Source organism: Heptranchias perlo, chromosome 25, assembly GCF_035084215.1.
Source record: "Heptranchias perlo isolate sHepPer1 chromosome 25, sHepPer1.hap1, whole genome shotgun sequence".
In the NCBI taxonomy this organism is placed as follows: Eukaryota; Metazoa; Chordata; class Chondrichthyes; order Hexanchiformes; family Hexanchidae; genus Heptranchias; species Heptranchias perlo.
The window spans coordinates 42,870,201-42,895,901 of record NC_090349.1 but is presented as its reverse complement, the minus strand read 5'-3'; the positions used below and the strand labels follow the sequence as shown (position 1 = coordinate 42,895,901).

The window sequence follows — 25,701 nt, the reverse complement described above, 5'->3', positions numbered from 1 at the left end:
TCTGAGACATATCCAAACCATTAAAACTGATGACAGTTGATCAAAATTTGAACTGTTCCCAGATAAGCCAGCCAAGTTCCAGTGGACATGACTTTCTGATCTGCACTCACCCCTACATTGCATGATGTCCATAACGACTACCTTTGTAACTTGCGCTCAGTGGCCATTGTAAGATACATTTACATAAAGGAACAGATTGTTTTCCTTGTTCAAGATGTAATACAGTACAAGAAATATAATAAGGCAAGGGACTTGAAGCAACGATTGTGTCATTTTGACATTTGATATTTTCAAATTTCAGCCGGTACTGGTTGTTGTCTCTTTACACTTAAATGTTGTTTGACTTATACTCTTTCTAGTTCCTTTTTGCTGTATTTTCTGCCAACAGAATAAACTGGCAGTCTGGCGGCTGTTTTACTGAAAATCTGTTATCACGGTTGGCAAAAGGTGGCTGTTTTAGTAGCTTGACATTCATTTTGCAGGTTTCTTTGTGTTAATTTGGAGCAGCATATGGCAGGAAATCAATGGAAAACCACACGGGAAGTGTAATACACAAGCCAGATAAGCAAATTATCACAACTTCCTTTGTCAACATATTCTTGTGAGCTTCGGAAGTTAGAGCAAACATTCAACGAGAGATTCAGAATGGTATCACATGAGCAGTACTAGATTTGAACTGATTGTATTTCAGTACTGAGTAGTTAATAATTGACAAATAGTGTGAAGATTGACAGATGCTAAGAGTGATGTAAGTTTAAACAAGGCTTCATTCACTTGATGTTTCATTCAAAATATTGGCTTTTAGAACGTAGTGCATTGTTGCTTTTTCCATATACCATTGAATCAGGGACATCCAACCATGAAGAAACAAGTTATCTTCCCTGTGACTGCATCAAAGGGGAAAAGCTGACAAATTATTCTTCCTCAGCTTAGAATAGCAAGGAAAATGAAAGCATATCCAATGAGCCAGCTCATGGAAAATTACAATACAAATTATGCTTTCGGAGCTTTTTGACATCAGCTTTGGCTAAATGGTGTGATGTGTAAAATGGCACATACACAGAAGGGCACAAATTGGCAAAATGCCAACCTGGGCATGTGTGACAATTGAATTAAATTCCAAACTGAATATTGGTTGAAGTTCATTGATCTGTTTTTATTTTAGACAATGTGCATTTGATCAGTTTAGAATTTGTATTCATTCCTATGAGGAACCACTTCAACAGATCAACCACATTTTCTAGACATTTATATTAATCTGCTCTGGTTTTAACCCTAACTTGTCTAGGCGCTGTAGTGCTCTAGGGGCACAGAACTGTATTCATTTGACAGGGCCCCTTCTGTGTTTGACACTTTTCAAGTGATCAAAAATTGACCTGGGTCACATCTGTTCTGCAACTGTCATTCTTTAGGTTCTGGGATTTCAATTAGCTGTAAAATCAGCCTATAAAGTTGTTTCTCATGCAGTGAAAACATTTTTTTAAAAATTACTCCTAACCTCCAAATTGGTTGGTGGAAGACAGAGGGAAGAAGCAAGAAAGGAAATGAAATTTTTTGGAGTCAGACAAAATAAGGGGTTGGATTAAGTAGAGAGAAAATGGTTTTTTAAAAAAAAATCAACAGAACAGAGAATAGATTGGATAAAAAGGGAAAATGGGAGGCAGAATTGAAACATTTACAATTTTTTTTTCTGTCCTTTCTTTTGCCCCCCCCCCCCCTTTGCAGAATTCCTGAAGGCACTGACTCTTGTGGGGATATTGGTTCTGTGCAAACTACCAACCCTCCAGTAGCTCATGTGTGGCTACTCTATATGCATTAGCCCAACAATGAGTGTTGACAACCAAACCAACCCTGCTCCTGTTTACACCTGATAGCAAACAGGATAGGAATGAGGGGTGGGGGTTTTGACTGAATTACTTGACCCCTTCATTCCCCCAACCCATTGATGTTAAGTCTAATTCTGGTGCCTAAACTTCTTGCCCAGGTGTCATTGATCAACTAGCACAGAAAGTGCTGATTTTAGTGTCCAGGGTTAATATTACAGAAATAAAGATGCTCTCTACATTTGAGCAGTTTTATTTCCAAAGTATTAGTGCTTGTTTCAACAATACATTGTGTGAGCTGAAAACTAGTCAGCTCAGAGAGAGGAATTTTCCTGGACCAGGCAGCAGTTTAAGGGCTAACCCATAAAATGCCATTTGCATGTATTACTACTGTTCGGTGCTGTTAGGCAGGGTATGATTGAAAATTGCTTGCTACCTATGCCTTAATGAATTCTGTTATAGGTTTTTAATGGGAATACTTCTCTCAGTGCAAATCTTAACTCTCGAGGTGTTTTGAGCAATATTTTTTGTTGCACCAATCCAATTATAATGACCACGTGCCCTGAGCACACTGGTACACCACTGCATCGTGCACGTGCTTTCACATGGATGGTGATAACCATTAGTGTTACATTTTTGAGTTTTTAAATTAGATATTTGTTTCTGATTCAGTATCACATACCATTCCTGTAAGTGAAAGCACGCTCCCTGTGAGCTTTTACTTGCCCAATAGCCAGGTAATTGTTGTGACCCCAGGGGTTGAACACAGAACAGCTTACTAGATATATCACATGCTGCCACATAGATTCCTCAAAAAAAACTTCCAATTATATAGTGCCTTCACAACCTCTGGGCATCCCAAAGCACTTTACAGCCAATGAAGTACTTTTGAAGTGGATTTATATAGAGCCTTTTATGACAGCCAATTGTTTTAGACACTGTTGTAATGTAGGGAAATGCGGCAGCCAATTTGTGCACTGCAAGGTCTGATAAACAGTAATGAGATAAATGACCAGATAATCTGTTTTTTAGTGATGGTTGAGGGATAAATATTGGCCAGGACACGGGGGAAAACTCCCCTGCTCTTTGAATAGTGCCATGGGATATTTTACTTCTGGCTGAGAGGGCTGAAGGGCTGCTGGATTAACATCTTAGATGAAAGATGGCACCTTCGGCACTGCTGCACTCCCTCAGTATTGCACTGGTGTCAGCCTAGATTGTGTTCAAGTTGCTGGAGTGGGACTTGAACCCACAACCTTCTGAATCAGAGGCGAGAGTGCTATCACTGAGCCAAGGCTGACAATTTGAAAAGCAGAAGAATAAATTGTATCAGACCGTGGATTAAGTTACAAACTATAGACAAAAGTATTACACAGTAAACAGTTAAAAGAACAGTAGCAAGAACAAAAAGTCGATTTACAGGAATTATATTCATAATGATAACTCGCTGGGATATAGAAAAAAATTGCTTATTCTGTGCTCATCTATTAATTTTACATATTAAAAATGATAGGTGGGTGACAATATTTCATTTCAAAATGTTCTGATGATTGGTCTCCAGCAATTATGACCATTTTCCTTTTTGTCATGTATGACTCCAACCACTGAGTGGTTGTTCCCTTGGCCACCATTGACTGTTACTTTGCGAGGGATTCTTGGTGTCCTAAATGTTGCCTTGATGTCGAGGGTGGGTACCCTTTCCTCTGGCATTCGGATCTTGCATCTATGTCTGGTCAAGGCTGTGACGAGGTCTGGAGATGAGTGGTTCTGGTGGAACCCCAACTGAGTGTCCGTAAGCAGGTTATTGGTGAGTTTGTGTTGCTTGATGGCACTGTTGATCACTCCTTCCATCACCTTGATTGTGTGGAGCATGGCAGTTGGCTGGGTTAGATTTTGTCCTGTTTTTCTGTATAGGACATACCTGTGCAATCTTCCACATTGTCGGGTAGATGCTGGTGTTATAGCTGCATTGGAATAGCTTAGAGGGGAGTGGCTAGTTCTGGTGCATGGATCTTCAGTACTGTGCTGTTTCAAAGAGAGCTCCTCAAGATGAAAGGCAGAGGTATGTATGAATCTTGTATCTCTCATCAGATAGTCACTATCTGGAATGTTCATCGTTCTTATCTGTAGTTTTAAATGAAGCATTGTGCTTTTAACTGCAACAGCATATAGCGGCACTATCTTTTTTAATCATTTGAAAGTAACATTTCAATGTGTTCGAACAGATTGCTTTGCTATGCATTTATTGATGCAATAGGCCTTTGGTGAAAAGTGTAGCAGAACAGTATGCCCTTTGAGGGAGTTTGGTGACAGACCAATACCATGGAGTTGTAGGGTGTGAGGTTGTGACCAAAACAACAGGGACTTGAAGTTCTTAGCAACCCCCACCCCAATCCCTAAAAGTAACTGCTAGGCTGCACTTTTCCTCTTCTGCTTTACAGTCATGTGCAGTTAATTCGCTGAGGGATGTGGAGATCCAATTGTATCAGTGGAAATGTGGAGATTGACTTTCTGCATTTACTTTCCTGAAACAGGCTAATTTAATGGCATGTTCATAGATGCACATTTTTCTGGTGCTAAGATGTCGTCAATTACCGGAGTGGGAAGACTTCAGCAGTGCAGCTGACGGAGGGAGTTCTATATGTCTCCCATCAGCTGCACACTGAGAATATAAAAATACCTCCACCTTGTTTTTAGTGCACCGCAAATGGCATTTGAAAATATCTTTGACGCCACCCCTAAAATAAATAGTCGGCAGTAAGCCTAAGTCATTTGAGGTGCTCCAACTGCTGCTTCTGCTGTGCTCAGTTAACTCAGCACAAACCAAGGATCAAACCTAAGAGATTGTTGTGGTCTGTATTACTCAGTTGCACACTCTGTAATGCATTTGCTCACTAAGGTATTAGGCTGGATTCCAGTTTATATTTTCACTGTAAAGCTCAGTTGTAGGAATAAGACATGCAGCTTGGACTTCCATGAATTATCCTCTTTGTAGACTATTGGGTACTCGATTCTTCCTTGACATTTTGATTTCTCACTTGGAGGAAGCACTGAGAGTATCAAGGGCACAGAATGTACTCTGGGTGGGACTTCAATGTCCATCACCAAGCGTGGCTCGGTAGCACCACTACTGACTGGGCTGGCCGAGTCCTGAAGGACATAATTGCCAGACTGGGCCTGCAGCAACTGGTGAGCGAACCAACACGAGGGAAAAACCTACTTGACCTCGTCCTCACCAATCTACCTGTTGCAGATGCATCTGTCCGTGACAGTATTGGTAGGAGTGACTGCCGCACAGTGCTCGTGGAGACGAAGTCCCGCCTTCGCACTGAGGACACCATCCAACGTGTTGTGTGGCACTATCACCGTGCTAAATGGAATAGATTCAGAACAGATCTAACAGCTCAAAACTGGGCATCCATGAGTCACTGTGAGCCATCAGCAGCAGAATTGTATTCCAGCACAATTTGTAACCTCATGGCCCGGCATATTCCTCACTCTACCATTACCAACAAGCCAGGGGATCAACCCTGGTTCAATGAGGAGTGTAGAAGAGCATGCCAGGAGCAGCACCAGGTGTACCTAAAAATGAGGTGCCAACCTGGCAAAGCTACAATTCTGGACTACATGCATGCTAAACAGTGGAAGCAACATGCTATAGACAGAGCTAAGCGATTCCACAACCAACGGATCAGATCAAAGCTCTGCAGTCCTGCCACATCCAGTCGTGAATGGTGGTGGACAATTAAACAACTAACGGGAGGAGGAGGCTCTGTAAACATCCCCATCCTCAATGATAGCCGAGTCCAGCACGTGAGTGCAAAAGACAAGGCTGAAGCGTTTGCAACCATCTTCAGCCAGAAGTGCCGAGTGAATCGTCCATCTCGGCCTCCTCCCGATATCCCCACCATCTCAGAAGCCAGTCTTCAGCCAATTCGATTCACTCCACGTGATATCAAGAAACGGCTGAATGGACTGGATGCAGCAAAGGCTATGGGCCCCGACAACATCCTGACTGTAGTGCTGAAGACTTGTGCTCCAGAACTAGTCACGCCTCCAGCCAAGCTGTTTCAGTACAGCTACAACACTGGCATCTACCCAACAATGTGGAAAATTGCCCAGGTATGTCCTGTCCACAAAAAACAAGACAAATCCAATCCGGCCAATTACCGCCCCATCAGTCTACTCTCAATCATTAGCAAACTGATGGAAGGTGTCGTCGACAGTGCTATCAATCGGCACTTACTCACCAATAACCTGCTCACCGACGCTCAGTTTGGGTTCGGCCAGGACCACTCTGCTCCAGACCTCATTACAGCCTTGGTCCAAACATGGACAAAAGAGCTGAATTCCAGAGGTGAGGTGAGAGTGACTGCCCTTGACATCAAGGCAGCATTTGACCAAGTGTGGCACCAAGGAGCCCTAGTAAAATTGAAGTCATTGGGAATCAGGGGGAAAACTTTCCAGTGGCTGGAGTCATACCTAGCACAAAGGAAGATGGTAGTGGTTGTTGGAGGCCAATCATCTCAGCGCCAGGACATTGCTGCAGGAGTTCCCCAGGGTAGTGTCCTAGGCCCAACCATCTTCAGCTGCTTCATCAGTGACCTTCCCTCCAACATAAGGTCAGAAATGGGGATGTTTCTGATGATTGCACAGTGTTCAGTTCCATTTGCAACCCCTCCGATAATCCGATAATGAAGCAGTCCATGCCCGCATGCAGCAAGACCTGGACAACATCCAGGCTTGGGCTGATAAATGGCAAGTAACATTCGTTCCAGTCGAGTGCCAGGCAATGACTATATCCAACAAGAGAGAGTCTAACCACCTCTCTTTGACATTCAACGGCAATACCATCGCCGAATCCCATACCATCGCCGAATCCCCCACCATCAACATCCTGGGGGTCACCATTGACTAGAAACTTAACTGGACCAGCCACATAAATACTGTGGCTACAAGAGCATGTCAGAGGCTGGGTATTCTGCGGAGAGTGACTCACCACCTGACTCCCCAGAGCCTTTCTACCATCTACAAGACACAAGTCAGGAGTGTGATGGAACACTCTCCACTTGCCTGGATGAGTGCAGCTCTAACAACACTCAAGAAGCTCGACACCGTCCAGGACAAAACAGCCCGCTTGATTGGCACCCCATCCACCACCCTAAACATTCACTCCCTTCACCACCGGCGCACTGTGGCTGCAGTGTGTACCATCCACAGGATGCACTGCAGCAACTCGCCAAGGCTTCTTCGACAGCACCTCCCAAACCCGCGACCTCTACCACCTCGAAGGACAAGGGCAGCAGGCACATGGGAACACCACCTGCACGTTCCCCTCCAAGTCACCCACCATCCCGACTTGGAAATATATCGCCATTCCTTCATTGTTGCTGGGTCAAAATCCTGGAACTCCCTACCTGACAGCACTGTGGGAGAACCTTCACCACATGGACTGCAGCGGTTCAAAAAACCAGCTCACCACCACCTTCTCAAGGGCAATTAGGGATGGGCAATAAATGCTGGCCTTGCCAGCGACGCCCACATCCCATGAACGAATAGAAAAAAACGTACAGTGCTACAGTGTAAAACAAATGAGGACATATTCCTTTTTGGCACAGTTCTTTTAAGATCTGTAATAATGCACTATTGCTGTAGAGTGAGGAGTGTGCTTTGGTATACTTTTGAGTAACTTGGTACTGTAGAGGACGTCTTCAGGAAGTGCTGTTGTTTAATGGTTTAATTTAGCAAAATAATTACATCACCAGTAATCAGTAAATCATGCATGCTTCCTGAATTAACTTTTTATAATGTGTACTCGATTGTTTTAGTTTACCAAAGACACAACTACTACATCAGTTGCTCCTTTGTGCCAAAATACATTAATGCTGCTGATGTTCACGTGTTAATTAGGAAATTCAAAGTCTGAATTTCCTGACTGTGATATAGGACAGTTGCTAAATGCTTGAAGCTTGTTTTAGTGTTATGCTCCGAGTTATGCTCAGTTGGTACATTTCACTTGACAGGATATGTTAAATAGACTAAACAAATAAAGCAAGTAAATCCTCCTCACTCACTCACTCAATGCAGGCAAATCATAGAGTTATACAGCACGGATAGAGGCCCTTCGGCCCATCGTGTCAACGTGGTAGTGAAATATCCTTAGTTCATATTTAAAGAACCAAATTTACAATACACTATCCTACATTGATCAAGAGTTGAATAAATGGGGCTGGGATCTGATCCTAATCAGACCTTAATTGGTGTCTTCCATTAAAACTGAAGGAGATATGCCAGCTTGTGCGTGCTGATTGGAATCAAGCCCCTGTTTGCCATCTGAACATCACCTGTTGAATTTTTACAGTATTTGTTATTTTGTCTTTTCTCTTTGGGAAGGAGGGTATATTGTTGGACTAAGGCAAAAAGTGTGTGGGGGTTATTGGACTGTGGCAAATAATTCAGATGTGTTCAGAGTGGTGATGTAATGCATTAGTGCAGCTAGGCACTATGCTGCAGTTAGGTAGGATGCAGGTTGGCACCCATGATCCCCACGCAGGGCTGTTGGGGAGAAGGTGCCAGGCATTTCCCGGAACAAGGGAAAGATGATGGACAAGGCAAACTCGGCAGCTTTTCCACACTTCCAGGTACATCAAAACTACAGCACAAACAGGCCATTCGACCCAACTGACCTATGCCGGGGTTTATGCTCCACATGTGCCTCCACCCTCCCTACTTCATCTAACCCCATCAGGCTACCCTTCTATTCTTTTCTCCCTCATGTGCTTATCTAGCTTCCTCTTAAATACATCTATGCAATTTGCCTCAACTACTCCTTGTGGTAGCACGTTCCACATTCTTACCACTATTTAGGTAAAGTTTCTCCTGAATTCCCTATTGGATTTATTAGTGATTATTTTATATTTATGACCTCTAGTTTTGGACTCCCCCACAAGTATATAAGAATATAAGAAATAGGAGCAGGAGTAGGCCATATGGCCCCTCGAGCATGCTCTGCCATTCAATCAGATCATGGCTGACCTTTGACCTCCACTTTCCTGTCCGATCCCCTTATCCCTTGATTCCCCTGGAGTCCAAAACCTATCATTCTCTTAAAGACCTCTATCAGGTCACCCCTCAGCCTTCTCTTTTCTAGCAAAAAGAATCCTAGCCTGTTCAGCCTTTCCTGATAATGATATCCTTTCAGTTCTGATATCATTCTTGTGAATCTTTTTTGCACCGTCTCCAATGCCTCTATATCCTTTCTATAATCTGGAGATCAGAAGAACTGTGCACAACACACCAACTGTGGCCAAAACAAGATTCTATAAAAGTTTAATATAACTTCTTCGCTTTTCAATTCAATTCTATCCCTCTCGAAATGAACCCTAGTGCTTGATTTTGCCCTTTTTACGGCCTTACTAACCTGTGTCGTTACTTTGTGATTTGTGTGTCTGCACCCCTAGATCCCTTTGCTCTTCTATCCCGTTTAGATTCTTATTATCCAAGCAGTATGTGGTCTCGTTATTCTTCCTACCAAAATGCACCACCTCACACTTATCTATATTGAAATTTATTTGCCAATTGCTCCTTCTGCAAGTTTATTAATGTCCTGTAGCATTTTGACACATTCTTCGTTTGTGTTAACTACACCCCCCAATTTGGTGTCGTCTGCAAATTTTGAAATTGTACTTCTGATTCCTGAATCTACATCGTTAATGTAAATTGTGAGCAGTAGTCCCAGCACCGATCGCAGTGAAACACCACGTCCCATCTTTTGCCGGTCTGAGTAGCTACCCTTAACTCCTACTCTCTCTTTTCTGTTTTGTAGCCAACTTGCTATCCATTTTGCTACCTGTCCCCTGACTCCACATGCTCTGACCTTAGCCATGAGTCTACAATGCAATACCTTATTAAAGGCCTTTTGAAAATACAAATGTGTTACATCTACTGCATTACCCTTGTCTACTCTTTGTTCTTTCTTCAAAGAGTTCAATAAGATTGGCAAGCATGACTTTCCCTTCTGAAATCTGTGCTGACTGTTCTTTATTATATTTTCATTCTCTAGATATCTTTCTAATGCATCTTTGAGTAAAGATTCCATTATCTTTCTTGCCACCGACGTTAAGCTAACTGGTCTGTAGTTCCCTGGACTTGTTCTATCTCCCATTTTAAATATAGGAATAACATTAGCTGTCTGCCAGTCCTCTGGCACTATTTCCCTTTCTAGTGAATTTTTATATATATGTAATAGTGCCTCTGCTACCTCCTCTCTAACTTCTTTTAATATTCACAGATGCAATTACTGACACATTGATGGAGTTCAGGACAACCTGTCCTGCCAGTAGGAGGGGAGGTGTGTGGCATGCAAGAGGTGGGGGGAGGATCTTTTTGCCCTTTTTTAAAAATATAGTTGTACTCATGTGTGTGTGTTTTGATAAACTTTGTAATGACATTCCCATGTAAGGAGGACCCTTTGCTCTCTGCCATGTTTTGGGATTTTTGACTTTATCATAAAAAGAATTTTGAGATTGAATATGTCTAAGAGTTGTGGTTTGAAAAGAAGTAAATTTGAATAGGTTTAAAAAGAAAGACCATAGGCTGCTGTCATTGGAGAATGTACATTAAAGTCAGAAGAGCCATGGTGACCAGCAAAGTTATGCAATTTGTCATCTTGTCTCAGGTGGCCATCGTGGGGGGGAATGATTTTATTTGTGTGGCACGGCAGGTGGCTGCAGCGGATATACTCCTGGGAGGGAGGTAGATGGTTTGGTTGACAGGCCTGTTGGTAAATCCTTGTTTGGGATGGTGTCTGGGACACTATCCCTCTGCTTCCTGGGATCACAATTAACAGAGAGAAAAGGGACATGGGGACAAAGAGGTTATGAACAGAAGTTTCTGAAACACAGCCCTTGGTCTGAACCTAGAATCTAAAAATGCAGGTCAGTTTTTAGTTGGAAGTAGTCTGAAAGGAAGGTAAAGCAAAAACCAGGCAAGTCAGGGTTTATTATTATTCCAGTGTTTTCGAGGAGAAAAGTGAGATTGAGGTAAGTAAGTGCAATTTGCTTTGACTGTTACTCTCTATGTTCACTTGCTTTCTGTGAAATAAAGCATCTTAACAATTTGTCTCTGGTCTCATCTTACCAAGTGCATCTCAGTCCACCTTCGAAAAGAAAGGAGAAGGATGAAGATACAATATCCAGTTCAAATCACAAGGTGTCCTGTTGTTACACTTCTGGGTTACACTATCATATAATTAGATATTGAGCAGTACAAGCACACTCCGAAACATAAGGTGCTTAGACCGCTTACAGAAGTGACCTGCTTCGCTGCACTCGAGAGAATATCTAAGGCAGTCCCTAAACTTGTAAACTACTAGAGAATGATATGTGGCATGTAAGTGAGGGGCTTTTGTTCCTTTTTTATATATGTGTGCACTAGTATGTGTGTTTTGGTAAACTTTGTTAGAACATCTCCGTATAAGGATGACCTGCGCTGTCTCATTAGTGACAGTGTGATAGAAACATGAATTTGTACATGGAATTGACAACCAAATCAATGTTCTCCCCTATGTTGATATGAACCCCTTTTTTTTCTCTAGTCCCTCTAGGTTTCAGTGTACCACATCTTGTGACAAGGCAAGCAGGCAGCTTGCTATCAGTGCCTTTGAACAGTGAGCTGCTAGGAGACACTACAATGGGTGGGTGACTGCTGTCTCTCGAACCCTACGTGGAAGAAGCCAGGCCTCTGCTTGGTACCTCTCCATGGCAGTAAGGCAATGATTATAAGCTTAGATGGGAAAGGAAGCAAACCTGTATTGCATTAGTCCATGGCACCCTGACATCCAGGTCAATTTTATATTAATGTAGACCTGACCAGCATCTCTCATTCTAAATGATCATTTTGTTTTTTTCTTTAAAAATATAACCACCTTAGCTGCCCATAATAGTTCCGTGGTTAAATGCTCTGTCTGATGTGCTCCTGAGCCATACAAAGAAAAAGGAGCCATGGTTTGAACCCGTGTATGTTGTGATAACTGATCTCTTCCGGAGCAGCAGTGGGGTTACTAAAATTGGACTTATTCTTAGTGTCACTGTTCCTATTCCTGATTGCTATCCAATGCCCTTCCTCCCCTGCAATGCACTTGAGAATGCTTGGTGAAGACTAGATCAGGTTCGCCTGTGTTAACTCTTTATAGGAGTTAGCCTACCAATATTTGCTCTAGAGGTTAACAAGTTAATAAGGGTCACTTGGGTAAGCTACCAGTGGGCTGACAGCTCCCATGGAACCAAAGCATGTGCTTTGAGGATAGGAGAGGAATAAAGGCTGGAAATAAAATAAGTTCCATGAGGGATATGTCCTTTAGTGTTATATATTCTGGTTCTCTAGAAGATGCTAGACAGCTTTTATTAGAAAAAGACAGCCCCATGTATATAAAAGGATTTGCAATTATGCCACTTTTCACTGATGTTATTTCTGACCGTTCCCTGATGTGAAGGCTTTGTAATCTGAGGGCACTGGAAATTTGTAAATATTCTGGTCAGATTTTTCCCATCTCCTACGTTTTTGAACTCGCGATCATGTCCGGAGCCTTCCTCCTCCCCCTCTGACTGTCAGGGACCATTCCCACAGGTCCCCAGCTGCAGCCCTTTGCTGCTAAATTCCTACCCCTGCACGCTGACCAGGCTGTCAATCTGGCCAGGTGTCGGACGGATGTTTGCATGTATTCATTTAAATGAGGCCGTCCCCAGCCTTGCTGGGTTCTTCACCCCATACTTGACTCCCCTGCACCCTTCCCCCCCCCCCCCCCCCCCTCCCTGTTAATATCAGGGCCATTGAAACAACGACAATTTGCATTTACATAGCACCTTTAAAGTAATAAAATGTTCCAAGGTGCTTCACAGGAGCACTATCAAACAAAATTTGACACCGAGCCACATATAGATGACCAAAAGGTTGGTCAAAGAGGCAGGTTTTAAGGAGCGTCTAAAAGGAGGAAAGAGGCGGAGAGGTTTAGGGTGGGAATTCCAGAGCTTAGGGTCTAAGCAGCTGAAGGCACGGCCACCAATGGTGGAGCGATTTAAAATCGGAGGAGCGCAGAGATCTTGCAAGGTTGTGGGGCTGGAGAAGGTTACAGAGATGGGGAGAGGCAAGGCCATGGAGGGATTTGAACAATGTTGGAGAACAAAGATGGAAAGGTCAGAGTGGGAATGGGAGGGGCAGTTAAATTGGCAAGCCACAGGAAGGTACAGTTCATGCTTGCGAACAGAACAGGGATGTTCAATGAAGTCATCTAATCTGTGTTTGGTTCCCCGGTATGGAGGAGATCAGATCGTGGGCAAGAAGTACAGCATACTAGATTAAATGAAGTACACATGAGCTGATTCACATGGAAGGAATGTTTGGGGCCCTAGACAGTGATATAGGAGGAAGTAAATGGACAGGTGTTTGTTCTTTGGTTGCATGGGAGAGTGCCAAAGGAAGTACAGCTTATAAGAACACCAGGATTAATATAGGGGACACCAGATGAATCCATAACTCTTTGTCAAGAAACTGTCTGTCTGGGAATCAAGGGATTTGGGGATCGGGCAGGAAAGTGGAGTTGAGGTCTAAGATCAGCCTTGATCTTAATGAATGGCGGAGCAGGCTCAAGGGGCCCTATGGCCTACTCCTGCTCCTATTTCTTATGTTTCTTATTTAACCTCGTTATTTGTGCCTAGGAATTAATGATGCCTAAATTTGGCTCGCTGAACTGTCTTACTGATTTTGGATTATATTAGCATTTACACTACCAACCTCCCATCGGGATCCGCACAAGCTACTGAAGAAATGAATTAACCCTCTCGTCAATTGTCAAAGAAGCCAGACAACAAAGTCATGAACTAACAATTGCTTTCGGATTCTCAAAAAATGGATCAAAGAGTCCTTGTGATCACTCTGGCGGAGAGACCTCAGCTGAGAAAAAAGCTTTGTTGAGTAAAGTGGAAAGCAGAACAGGTGCGATGGAGACAGGGAAACTGGGAGAAAAGGATGAAGCCCTTACAGGAGATGGGGTAGGAAGAAGTGTAATCAAGATAGTTGTAGGAGTTGGCGGGCTTGTAATCAATGCCTGTGGAATACCCATTGCCAAAGCTGTAGAGAGGGTAGTCCAGGAAGGTAAGAGTTAAAGATAGACCACATGAAGGTGAAGAATGGGTGGGAATTGGAAGCATAGTTAATAAAATTCTCGATCAGAGCAAGAGCAGGTGCCAACACAGTTGTCAGTATAAAGGAGGAAGAGGACAGTGTAGGATTGACTATCCTACAAGCAGGCAGACATAGCTGGAACCCATGAGGGTTTCCATAGCAAAATCTTTTTTCTGGAGGAAGTGAGTGGAAGTTAAAAGAAAATGTTCAAAGTGAGAGCAAGTTAAGCCAGGCGGAGCAGGATGATGAATCGGGACTGTCTGGATCTTTGTTCGGATAGGAAGAGTGAGTCCGGAGATTGTCCTATTGAGGAGTGGGGGTGTAGAGGGATCGGGAGTCCATGGTAAAAAAAGAGTTGATCGAAGCCAGAAAATCTAAAATCATTCAAGTGGCAGAGGGCATCATATGAGTCACAGATATAGGTGGATAGGGACTGGACAAGGCGGGGTGGTAGGATTGAGTCTAGGTCAGAAGAAATTAGTTCATTGGGAGAGGAATAGGCTAAAACAACTGGTCTGCCAGAATAGTCCTGTTTGTGTATCTTAGAGAAGAGGCAGAAATGGTAAAGGAGGTAGGGAATGGGCTATGTGGGGTTAGGGAACAATGAGATTGGAGGCTTTATGAGGGAAAGATTTCTGAAAGAGATGATATCGGTAACAAGAATACACTTTTTTTCATTGCTGTGAAATCTCTTGAGGTGTATAATGAATTTGTGCAGAGAATTCTACACTCAAATATATGCTATAGAACTTCTACCTTGAGAGCCTCAGAGAGTTTTTTGATTGTTCCAAGATTTGTTCAAAATGGTGGGACTGACATGCATTTTCTTTCAGAGTCTCAAATTTAACATTCACACTGTTGTTTCCAGTCATCCCCTAGGGAAATCATTTTGATCCTTTTTGAATGTGTTCACTGACTGATTGCTTGTATAGGCAGCTGAAACTGTACGCCATTTTCAGAAAGCACAGCTCCGTTGGATGCTTCATAGGTAATGTAAACGCTTATCTTTCACCAGTGCGACACACTGGTGTGGGTTAATGGTTGTGGCTGTGCTGTTTTAGAAGGAGACTGCACTCCTTATGTGGTTCAGCTAATAGGGGAAGTAAATGAAACGTAAGGAAGTTTATTATGGCTGTACACCAGAATATTGTCCCAGTATATGCCAGCACAGAATTATTGTTGGAGTTTCCACTGTATATAATACCAAGCCACATTCTGCAGTTTTATTAGAATTTGAGGGCTGCTTTATATTGTGTGGAATCTAATTTTGATGATGTACAGTTGCTCCCGTGCTATACCACTGTGGAGTGATGGGGCGTGGGTTAATTTCATTGACTTTCTATTGTATAAATTGTGTTATTGCGTGGGATGGTAAGGGGAATAGAGAGGAAAGGCAGCTGAACAGATTCATTATGCCTTCCCATGAGGTGTTAGGGGGAGAGAGAAAATCTTAAGAGGTTCTTCCATCCTTCTCCTCCACTGAGACTGCTTGCATTTGGTCAGCTTGAGCACATCACTGGGAGAAGCCTGGGCATAAATTACCATATAGCCCTCATAAGGAATAGTGTGCAGCAAGGAGAGGAAATAAAAGGGCACTAGAAAATTAAATGGGGATTTTAAATAATTTTACTCCTACATTACTCAATGAATCAAAGCAAAATCCCACCCCCCACCCCATGATTCAGCAAGATTATCTAGTGAATAGTCGTTCTACAAAGATAGAATGGTGCCAGATTCAATCCTGTTCTCTGCTAAGTTAACTGACGTTACCTGGTGCACCAGTGGAGGTACTACAGTGACCTCTGTGCCCCTGCGTTAGGGAAGTTTCCTGCTTCTGATTGTGATCCATCAAATCTCGCTGGAAGTGCATGTCTGTGGACATCGGATGAGAACAGATTGTGCCTGCCTGTGATCTGTTTTCGTACTCCACGGCCCCATTGCCAGCTGCATTTACTGTCCAGCTTCACATAGGAATAGTGGTAATTTGGGCTCGGTACCAAGGGATATCCAGCGACCGTGAAACCCAATGAGAAATTATTGCTCAAGGGGTGGGGGCAAGAAAATTAGCAGAGCAAATTAGCCAGAAAAATTCCATGGTTTGAAGGACCTGATTACATAGATGTATTATTTTTGTTTTGCAGACAAATTAAGTTTTTTGTTAGATTAATTGATGTTTATGATCACTTGGTACAGCAGACTTACAACATGTACCTTGTATATGCCAGAGCAATATACTGTAACTGGAATCTCATAACTGGAGTCCAAAATGAATACTAAAATCAGTGTGCATGTTCATGAGAATTGCAGTTTTCAGAATTGGATTCTTACTGATTAGTTAGCAAGATTTCAGTTTGCCATTATATATAGTCCGTCACAATACTAAAAGGTTTGATTCTTCAAAAAGCACCATTTTCCCAAAGGCTGATTTAACCTTGCTTTTAGTTTTTGCACTGCTAGTTTCCGATGCACAGGTCTTGCACACCTGTTTAAGCTTATTGACAAGACTGGAACAACCATTTTTTTTTACCAGGTTAAGTGAGGCTGGCATGTTTACATTGGGGTTGCCAACAGGTGTGCAACCTAAGCATCCGGAATCAGGTCTGCAATCTCCTTTCTAAGTCCAATGTTTAAGCTTTGAAATGAATATTTCTACTTTCGTGTTCTCACATGCCCTTCCCACTCCTTGGCCCCAAGCTAACTAAAAGGATTAAGTGAATAATAATTGATTTGATTCCTCATTGAGTTCTGATTTGACTAACTTTATCCGTGATTCTAATAATGTCAAGATGACCTTAGTAGCTAGAGCGAATTTTCGAATACAGGAGTTTTACACTTGATTGTCTCAATTACTTGTGGTCACACCACAAGGGAAAGACAGTCTAAATAATTAGCTTTTTTAAAGGGCTTCCCAGTCGGAAGGAAATGTCAGTGTTATGAAGCTACCAGATTTTTAATCAGCTTTGCTAAACAGTTTCGGAAACTAGTTACTTATGAGATCAATAGAAGTTCTGTGTCATGCAAGAAAGTACAGCCTGTTGAACTGTGGTTCAGCGACCTGCTTTGTTGTGTTATCAGTTGCTGAAACAAGTAATTGTCATCTGTGAGGCCTCAGTTAAACTGCCCTCTGAATGAAGTCCTGGGAATTGAGGTTGCTCCATTAATATGTCTAACACTGCAACCATACATCTTTTATGGAAGCACAGAAAAAAATGTTATTGCACAAAGGTCTTGAGCATGTTTCGAGGCAAGAATTATGAGAAAATTTGTGTAAATAAATTCTTATTTTTAATCCTTTTGTCCACATGCTACTAAAAGGAGCCATTAGTAATGCATTGTCCTACTGAGGAAGTGAGTGATCAAAGGTACCATTTCCACTTGACTGTTCAGCAAGTGGACTGGGAGCCCATGCAATATTTTCAGAAGCTAAATTGTTCTCTCCTCCTTGCCTCTCCTCCCATTTAATGTTATTTTTCCACCACCTCTTTTGGTTCTGCTGTTCCAACTGGGTGAATGTGCAAACTGCACCCAGACTTCTGTCGGTCCCAATTTTGAATTGGAAACTTGGAGAAAAGTTGCATGGAATTGGTTGAATTGTCTTTTGATTCCCTCCCCAATCTGTTACACATCCCCTTGGCTTGCTAACTCCCTCAGACAATCTAGGTGAGAACTCATCACAAAAGAAATCCCAGATCCCAACACTCCTGTATTCTGCTAGTGAGTTCACAGCAGTGGCGTTTTTGCAGAGGCTGTGTATAAACATAAGAACATAGAAATAGGAGAAGGAGTAGGCCATACAGCGCTTCGAGCCTGTTGTGCCATTGAATAAGATCATGGCTGATCTTCGACCTCAACTCCACTTTCCCGCCCAATCCCCATATAGAATCGTAGAAATGTTACTGCATGGAAGGAGGCCTTTCGGACCATCGAGTCCGTGCCAGCTCTATGCAAGACCAATCCAGCTCGACCCACTGCCTCACTCTATCCCCATAGCCCTGCAATTTTTTTCCTTTCAAGTACTTATCCAGTTCCCTTTTTGAAAGCCACAATTGAATCTGCCTCCACCACCCCCTCAGGCAGTGCGTTCCAGATCCTAACCACTTGCTGTGTTTAAAAAGAGTTTTTCCTCATGTCACCTTTGTTTCTTCGGCCAATCACCTTAGATCTATGTCCTCTGGTTCTTGACCCTTCAGCCAATGGGGACACTTTCCCTCTATCTATTTTGTCTAGACCCTTCATGATTTTAAATACCTCTATCAAATCTCCCCTCAATCATCTCTGTACCAAGGTGAACAAACCCAGCTTCTCCAGTCTATCCACGAAACTAAAGTCCCTCATCCCTGGAAACATTCTAATAAACCTTTTCTGCTCCCTCTCTAAGGCCTTCACATCTTTCCTAAAGTACGATGCCCGGAACTGCACACAATACTCCAGTTGTGGTTGAACCAGTGTTTTATAAAGGTTCATCATGACTTCCTTGCTTTTTGTACTCTTTACCTCTATTTATAAAGCTCAGGATTCCGCATGCTTTTTTAACTGTTTTCTCAACTACCCTGCACCTTCAACGATTTGTGCACATATACCCCCAGACCTTTCTGTTCCTGTACTCCTTTTAGAATTGTGCCCTCTAGTTTATATTGTTTCTCCTCGTTTTTCCTACCAAAATGTATCACTTCTCATTTTTCTGCATTAAATTTCATCTGCCACGTGTCTGCCCTTTGCACCAGCCTGTCTATATCCTCTTGAAGTCTATCACTATCCTCCTCACTGTTCACTACACTTCCAAATTGTGTCATCTGCAAATTTTGAAATTGTGCCCTGCATACCCAAGTCCAAGTCATTAATGTATAGCAAGAAAAGCAGTGATCCTAGTACTGACCCCTGGGCAACACCACTGTACACCTCCCTCCAGTCCAAAAAACAACCGTTCACCACTATTGTCTGCTTCCTGTTACTTTGCCAATTTTGTATCCATGTTGCTACTTCCCCCTTTATTCCAGGGGCTTCAATCTTGATGACAATCTTGATGTGGCACTTTATCAAACGCCTTTTGAAAGTCCATATATACTACATCAACCGCATTGCCCTCATCGACCCTCTCTGTTCCCTCATCAAAAAACTCTATTAAATTAGTTAAACATGATTTGCCTTTAACAAATCCGTGCTGGCTTTCCCTAATCAATCCACACTTGTCCAAGTGACTGCTAATTCTGTCCCGGTTTATCGTTTCTAAAAGTTTCCCACCACTGAGGTTAAACTCCCAGGCCTGTAGTTGCTGGGTTTATCCTTACACCCTTTTTTGAACAAGGGTGTTACATTTGCAGTTCACCAGTCCTCTGGTACTATCCCCGTATCTAAGGATGCCTGTACCTCTGCAATTTCTACCCTTCCCTCAGCAACCTAGGATGCATCCCATCCGGACCAGGTAACTTATCTACTTGATCCCTTGACTCCCTTCGTGTCCAAAAATCTATAGATCTCAGCCTTGAACTCAACGATTGAGCATCCACAGCCCTCTGGGGTAGAGAATTCCAAAGATTCACCATCCTCTGAGTGAAGAAATTCCTCCTCAACTCTGTCCTAAATGGCTGACCCCTTATCCTGAGACTATGCCCCCTCCAGTTATGGGAAACAGCATCTACCCTGTAAACTCTCTAAGAATTTTACATGAGATCACCTCTCATTCTTCTAAACTCCAGAGAATATAGGCCCATTCTACTCAATCTCTCCTCTAGGACAACTCATCCCAGGAATCAATCTAGTGAACCTTTGTGGTACTGCCTCTAAGGCAAGTATATTCTTCCATAGGTAAGGAGACCAAAACTGTACACAGTGCTCCAGGTGTGGTCTCACCAAAGCCCTGTACAATTGTAGCAAGGCTTCCTTATTGTTGTACTCCAACCCCCTTACAATAAAGGCCAACATACCATTTGCCTTCCTAATTGCTTGCTGTACCTGCATGTTAATTTTCTGTGTTTCATATACAAGAACACCCAAATCTCTCTCAACACCAACATTTAATAGTTTCATTTAAAACAAATATGCTGCTTTTCTATTCTTCCTACCAAAGTGAATAACCTCACATTTCCCCACATTATGCTCCATCTGCTACCTTCTTGCCCACTCACTGAACCTGTCTATATCCCTTTGCAGACTCCTTGTATCCTCCTCACAGCTGACTTTCCCACCTAGCTTTGTATCGTCAGCAAACTTGGATACATTACACGTTGTCCCTTCATCTAAATCATTAATATAGATTGTAAATAGATGAGGCCCAAGCACCGATCCTTGCGGCACCCCACTACTTACAGCCTGCCAACCTGAAAATGACCCGTTTATTCCTACTCTCTCTTTTCTGTCCGTTAACCAATCACCTATCCATGCTAATATATTACCCCCAACCCCATGAGCCCTTACCTTGTGTAACAACCTTTCATGTGGCACCTTATCTAATGCCTTTTGAAGATCCAAACATACTACATCCACTGGTTGCCCTTTTTCTACCCTGCTAGTTACATCCTCAAAAAACTCTAATAGATTTGTCAAAATCGATTCCTCTTTCATAAAACCATGTTGACTCTGCCTAATCATATTATAATTTTCTAAGTGCCCGGTTACCAATTCCTTTATAATGGATTCCAGCATTTTCCTGACGACTGATGTCAGGCTAACTGGTCTGTAGTTCCCTGTTTTCTTGAATAGCGGTGTTATATTTGCTACTTTCCAGTCCACCGGGACCGTCCTAGAATAGGGAATTTTAGAAGATCATAACCAATGCATCCATTATCTCTGCAGCCACCTCTTTTAGAACCCTAGGATGTAGGCCATCAGGTCCAGGGGATTTGTCGGCTTTTAGCCCCATTAATTTCTCCAGTACTTTTTCTTTACTTTAAGTTCCTCACTCTCATTAGACCCTCGGTTCCCCACTATTTCCGGTATGTTTTTTGAGTCTTCTACTGCGAAGACAGATACAAAATATTGGTTTAACGTCTCTGCCATTTCCGTATTCCCCATTAGAATTTCTCCTATCTCAGCCTCAAGGGACCCACGTTTACTTTCGCTACTCTCTTCCTTTTTACGTACTTGTTGAAGCTGTTACAATCTGTTTTTATATTTCTTGCTAGTTTACTCTCATTCTATTTTCTCCCTCTATCTTTTTTTGGTCATCTTTTACTGGTTTTTAAACTCTCCCAATTCTCAGGCTTACTACTTTACAACATTATAGGCCTTTTAATCTAATACTATCCTTAACTTCTTTATTTAGCCTCAGATGGAGTTTTTATTTCTCAATGGAATATATATTCGTTGAGAATTATGAAATATATCTTTAAACGTTTGTCATTGCTTATCTACTGTCATACCTTTTAATCTAATTTCCCGATCTACCGTAGCCAACTTGCCCCTCATACCTATGTAATTGGCTTTATTTAAGTTTAAGACTCTAGATTCGGATTTAAGTACGTCACCCTCGAACTCAATGTGAAATTCTATCATACTATGATCACTCTTCCCCGGAGGATCCCTTACAATTACATTACTAATTAACCCTGTCTCATTACACAAGACAAGATCTAAAATAGCCTGTCCCCTGATTGGTTCCACAACGTATTGACCTAGGAAACTGTCTCAAATGCATTCCATGAACTTGTCCTCCAAACTACCGTTGCCAATTTGATTTGTCCAGGCTATATGAAGATTAAAGTCCACCACGATTATTGCATTACCTTTGTTACAAGCTCCTCTTATTTCTCTATTAACACTCAGTCCAATATTATAACTACTGTTAGGGGACCTATAAACTACTCCTACCAGTGTTTTCTGTCCCTTGTTATTTCTTATCTCCACCAAATCTGATTCTACTTCCTGATCTTCTGAGCTAAGTTGCTTCCTCAATACTGTCCTTATGTCATCCTTTATTATCAGGGCTACACCCCCTCTTTTTCCATTTTGTCTGTCTTTTCGAAATGTCAAGTACCCTGGAATATTTAGTTCTCAACCTTGGTCACCTTGCAAACATGTCTCTGTAATGGCTATTAGATCAAACCCATTTATCTCTATTTGTGCCATTAATTCGTCTATCTTGTTACGAATGCTTTGTGCATTCAGATAAAGCACTTTTAATTTTAACCTTTTACCATTTTTCACTGCTTTGATCTTATTCGCTGATGCACTATTACTGTTAAACTCTCTGTCCTTTCTTGTCACACTCTGCTTATCTTTACCCAAATCGCTACATTGCTCTATTGCCGTGACTTTTTTCTCTTTAGATTTCTAAATTCCCCCTCACCTGAACCCTTCCCCATTCCCCCTTTTTAGTCTAAAGCTCTATTAACAGCCAGGATTTTATTCACCAGGACACTGGTCCCAGCCTGGTTTAAGTGGAGCCCGTCCCAACGGAACAGCTCCTTCTTTCCCCAGTACTGGTGCCAGTGTCCCATGAATCGAAACCCCTGTCTCCCACACCACTCTTTGAGCCATGCGTTTAACTTTATGATCTGTTTGTCCCTATGCCAATTTGTGCGTGGCTCAGGTAGTAATCCAGATTTTATTACCTTTGAGGTTCTGCTTATTAATTTAGATCCTAGCTCCCCAAACTCCCCCAGCAGAACCTCATTCCTAGTTCTACCTACGTCATTGGTTCCTGCGTGGTGCACGACAACGGGATCCTCCCCTTCGTGCGCCAAGTTTTTTTCCAGCCGTGAGGATATATCCTTAATCCTGGCACCAGGCAGGCAACACAGCCTTCGGGACTCCCGGCCGCGGCTGCAGAGAACAGTACCTGTTCCCCTGACTGTACTATCCCCTACCACTACCACATTCCTTTTTACTCCTCCCACTTGAATGGCATCCTGTACCACGGTGCCGTGGTCAGTTTGCCCATCCTGCCTGCAGTCTTTGTTCTGATCCACACGGGTAATAAGTGTATGAAATAATTCAGTGTCTTAGTTATAAGTATGATTTATTATTTCACCAGTAGTACTTTTAAGATTGTAGACTGTTGCCATGAGGAACAGGCAATTTTTTTGTTTTACATTGAGAAGTTTCAGGCATTTGTCCCAGCAGAAAACTTACATTATGCAGGGCTTGCTTTGCTTGAGCTGTTCCTCTTAGCACTCAGTCACAGAAGAACTTTGGTATTCGTTCTAGATACAATCCCTTCTCTTTTAGCTGGGATACAAAGCATGATGGCAAACAACTTGCAAGGGGCGACAATATGGGAAAATTCGTCTTATGTTACAGCAATATTTTGGATCAGGCTCTACGCATGTTATCTGCAGGACAGCACAAATCCCTTTGTAAGATGGTAGCCACTTAACCACCAAAATCTGGGGGGAAAGATTGCCAAAACAAATTCTATTGGCTGTCTTTTTCTCAGCTGGGAGGTTGTAGAAGAAGGGAAATTGGAGTACATGTACAACTTGTGTTGCTGCCATGTATAATTTAGTACCATTGACAGTGACCTAACAGGAGATCCACTGACGCTCTTACCTGCAGTATTGTGGATGGCCAGGAAGGGCCTAAATAGTTGCAGGAAGAAACATCTTCGAAAAAATTGAGGGGAGGAGGGGGAGGGAGAGGGAGAAGAGAAGTAGATGTTGTGCCTTGATGCTCAATAATTTTCTGTGTTTACACAATAAATTTGCATTTCCAGCAATTAAGGTATAGTTCCTAATAATAATCTGTCTCCTGTCATAATTTATTGTATATACTGTGCTTTAAGAACAATTAAAATCAGATTTTTCTCACTGTAGAAGACAAGAGTTTTTGTCACATACCTTTTAAACTCTTCAGTCCCTTGATAAGCTTCACTACCGTTGCTCCCCTCCCAAATACCTATTCAGTGTAGTTGTAACTGACACTTCTGGTGGTCTTCACTTATTATCCGTACACTCTGCACTTCCCTCACTGGAACTGTTTATATGTGTTGAATGGTATTTGGTCAAATAGACTTGACTTGAAAACTATTCAGATTGTTCTAACTTTTTTTTGTAAATCACAGCTCACTCATTCGGGTCTTCAATTATTTCCACAGCAGGCACAATAAATTTTACTTTTTTCTGCTCATCAAGACAAGGCATGTTGCTGTGGAATGGAACCGTTTTTCACTTTTATCACCCATTATCAGCATTGATCATATTCCAAGTCAGGTACAGCTCAGCTAGATGCAGAACAAATTTCTCCAACAATGTGCCTTTAAATGCAATCTCAGAAAAGCATCTCTTGGTTTGTCAGATTGAGATAACCAATTTGGGCTGGCTTTTAAAACTGTGTGGCATGTTACCCAGAATCCCATAAACTTTCACTTCAGTTTTCTTTTAGTCTGTTTTTAATGGCCTTTTCATCGGGGTGCCGCCATGGTCATCTGTCCGACATACTCCGTAGTCACTCTCCTTACGATGTGCAATTTTCTTGCACGTCCAGCAGTACAGATGCATTTGTAATTTACAAATGAAGTTTTTCAGTACAGATGTAAAATTTACAAGGTGACATTGAAGGCCACAAAGGTGATTGGCCTTTGTGATTTTATTCCATGTCTTCCAGTACCATGCAACTTTTTGAGCTAGAAACCTAGTTTGAGGCTTCAGTTAAGACTACTGTGTAATGGGCTATAAAAAGCTATAGAACAGTGACCTGGAAAGATTGACCCCAGGAGGAAAGCAAGGAGGTCAGTCATCCCGTGTCACTTTTCTATAGCTTTTTATAGCCCATTACACAACAGTTTTAACAGAAGCCTCAAACTAGGTTTCTAGGCCAAAAAGGGAATAGCTTAGCAGTTACATTCACATAGCTTCTTCCCACAGCAGCATATTTGGGATCAGTAGCTCACTGTATGAAGAACTGTGGATGAGAACCAGTGCGCGATCGCTTCAGCGCTGAGCTACTGTGTCACCTGCTGCAAGGCACATTTGCCCAAATGGTCAAGTTTCTACCAATCTGAATATTGTAATACAATATAATGCCAGATCTTTATCCTCAGAGTGAGCTTTATACAACCTGAACATGGAATTGTTATTACAGTGGTCTAATAAATGGGTGGGATGACTTGTAAACAGTCCTATTTACAGAAGGCAGTTTTCACAAACCAGTACAATGAAATAGTTACATAAACTGATCTCTGCAGCATTCAACGCAGTTTTGAGTACTCTGTCCCCTTTCACTGCCTCTCCTCTGTGGTCCACCTCCAGGGAACTATTTTCTCTTAGTCCTACTCCTACTTGTCCCATTGTAGCCAGAACTTCCCCAGCAATGGTTTCTCTTCCCACCTCCAAAATGTCACTTCTGGGGTACCCTGAAGTTGCATTCTTGGCTATCTGTGTTCCATTCGTTGCATGCTGCCCTTTTAAAGACATTGTCTGTAGGAATAGCATTAATTTTGATATGTATGCTGATGATATCCAGGTTTTCCTTCATTGGCTGCAAAGTGCTTTGGGACATTTTGAGGTTATTAAAATGCTATACAAATACAAGTTTTTTCATTCTTCTTTCTTTCCCTCCTTCATTCCCTCTTCACCACCACCATCGATTCCACAGCTACCTCTTTATCTAGAAATGCAAGTAATTTTTTTGATTTACTTTTCTTTGCACTTTGGCTAGGATCCATTTCCATATCAAATGAGAGGCTTTTATTGCAGTACAACTAGTTTTTCAAATATTTGAACATTGTTGTCCAAGATTTTGCCGCCTTGGGCCACTTGGGTGC

At 42.3% G+C, this 25,701-nt stretch overlaps 1 protein-coding gene across 19 annotated transcripts in view; it reads left to right on the top strand.

Annotated features, from left to right (window-relative positions):
• Positions 1-25,701, top strand: part of fbrsl1 (fibrosin-like 1) — a 744,900-nt gene that overhangs the window by 263,032 nt on the left and 456,167 nt on the right. The window lies entirely within an intron of this gene.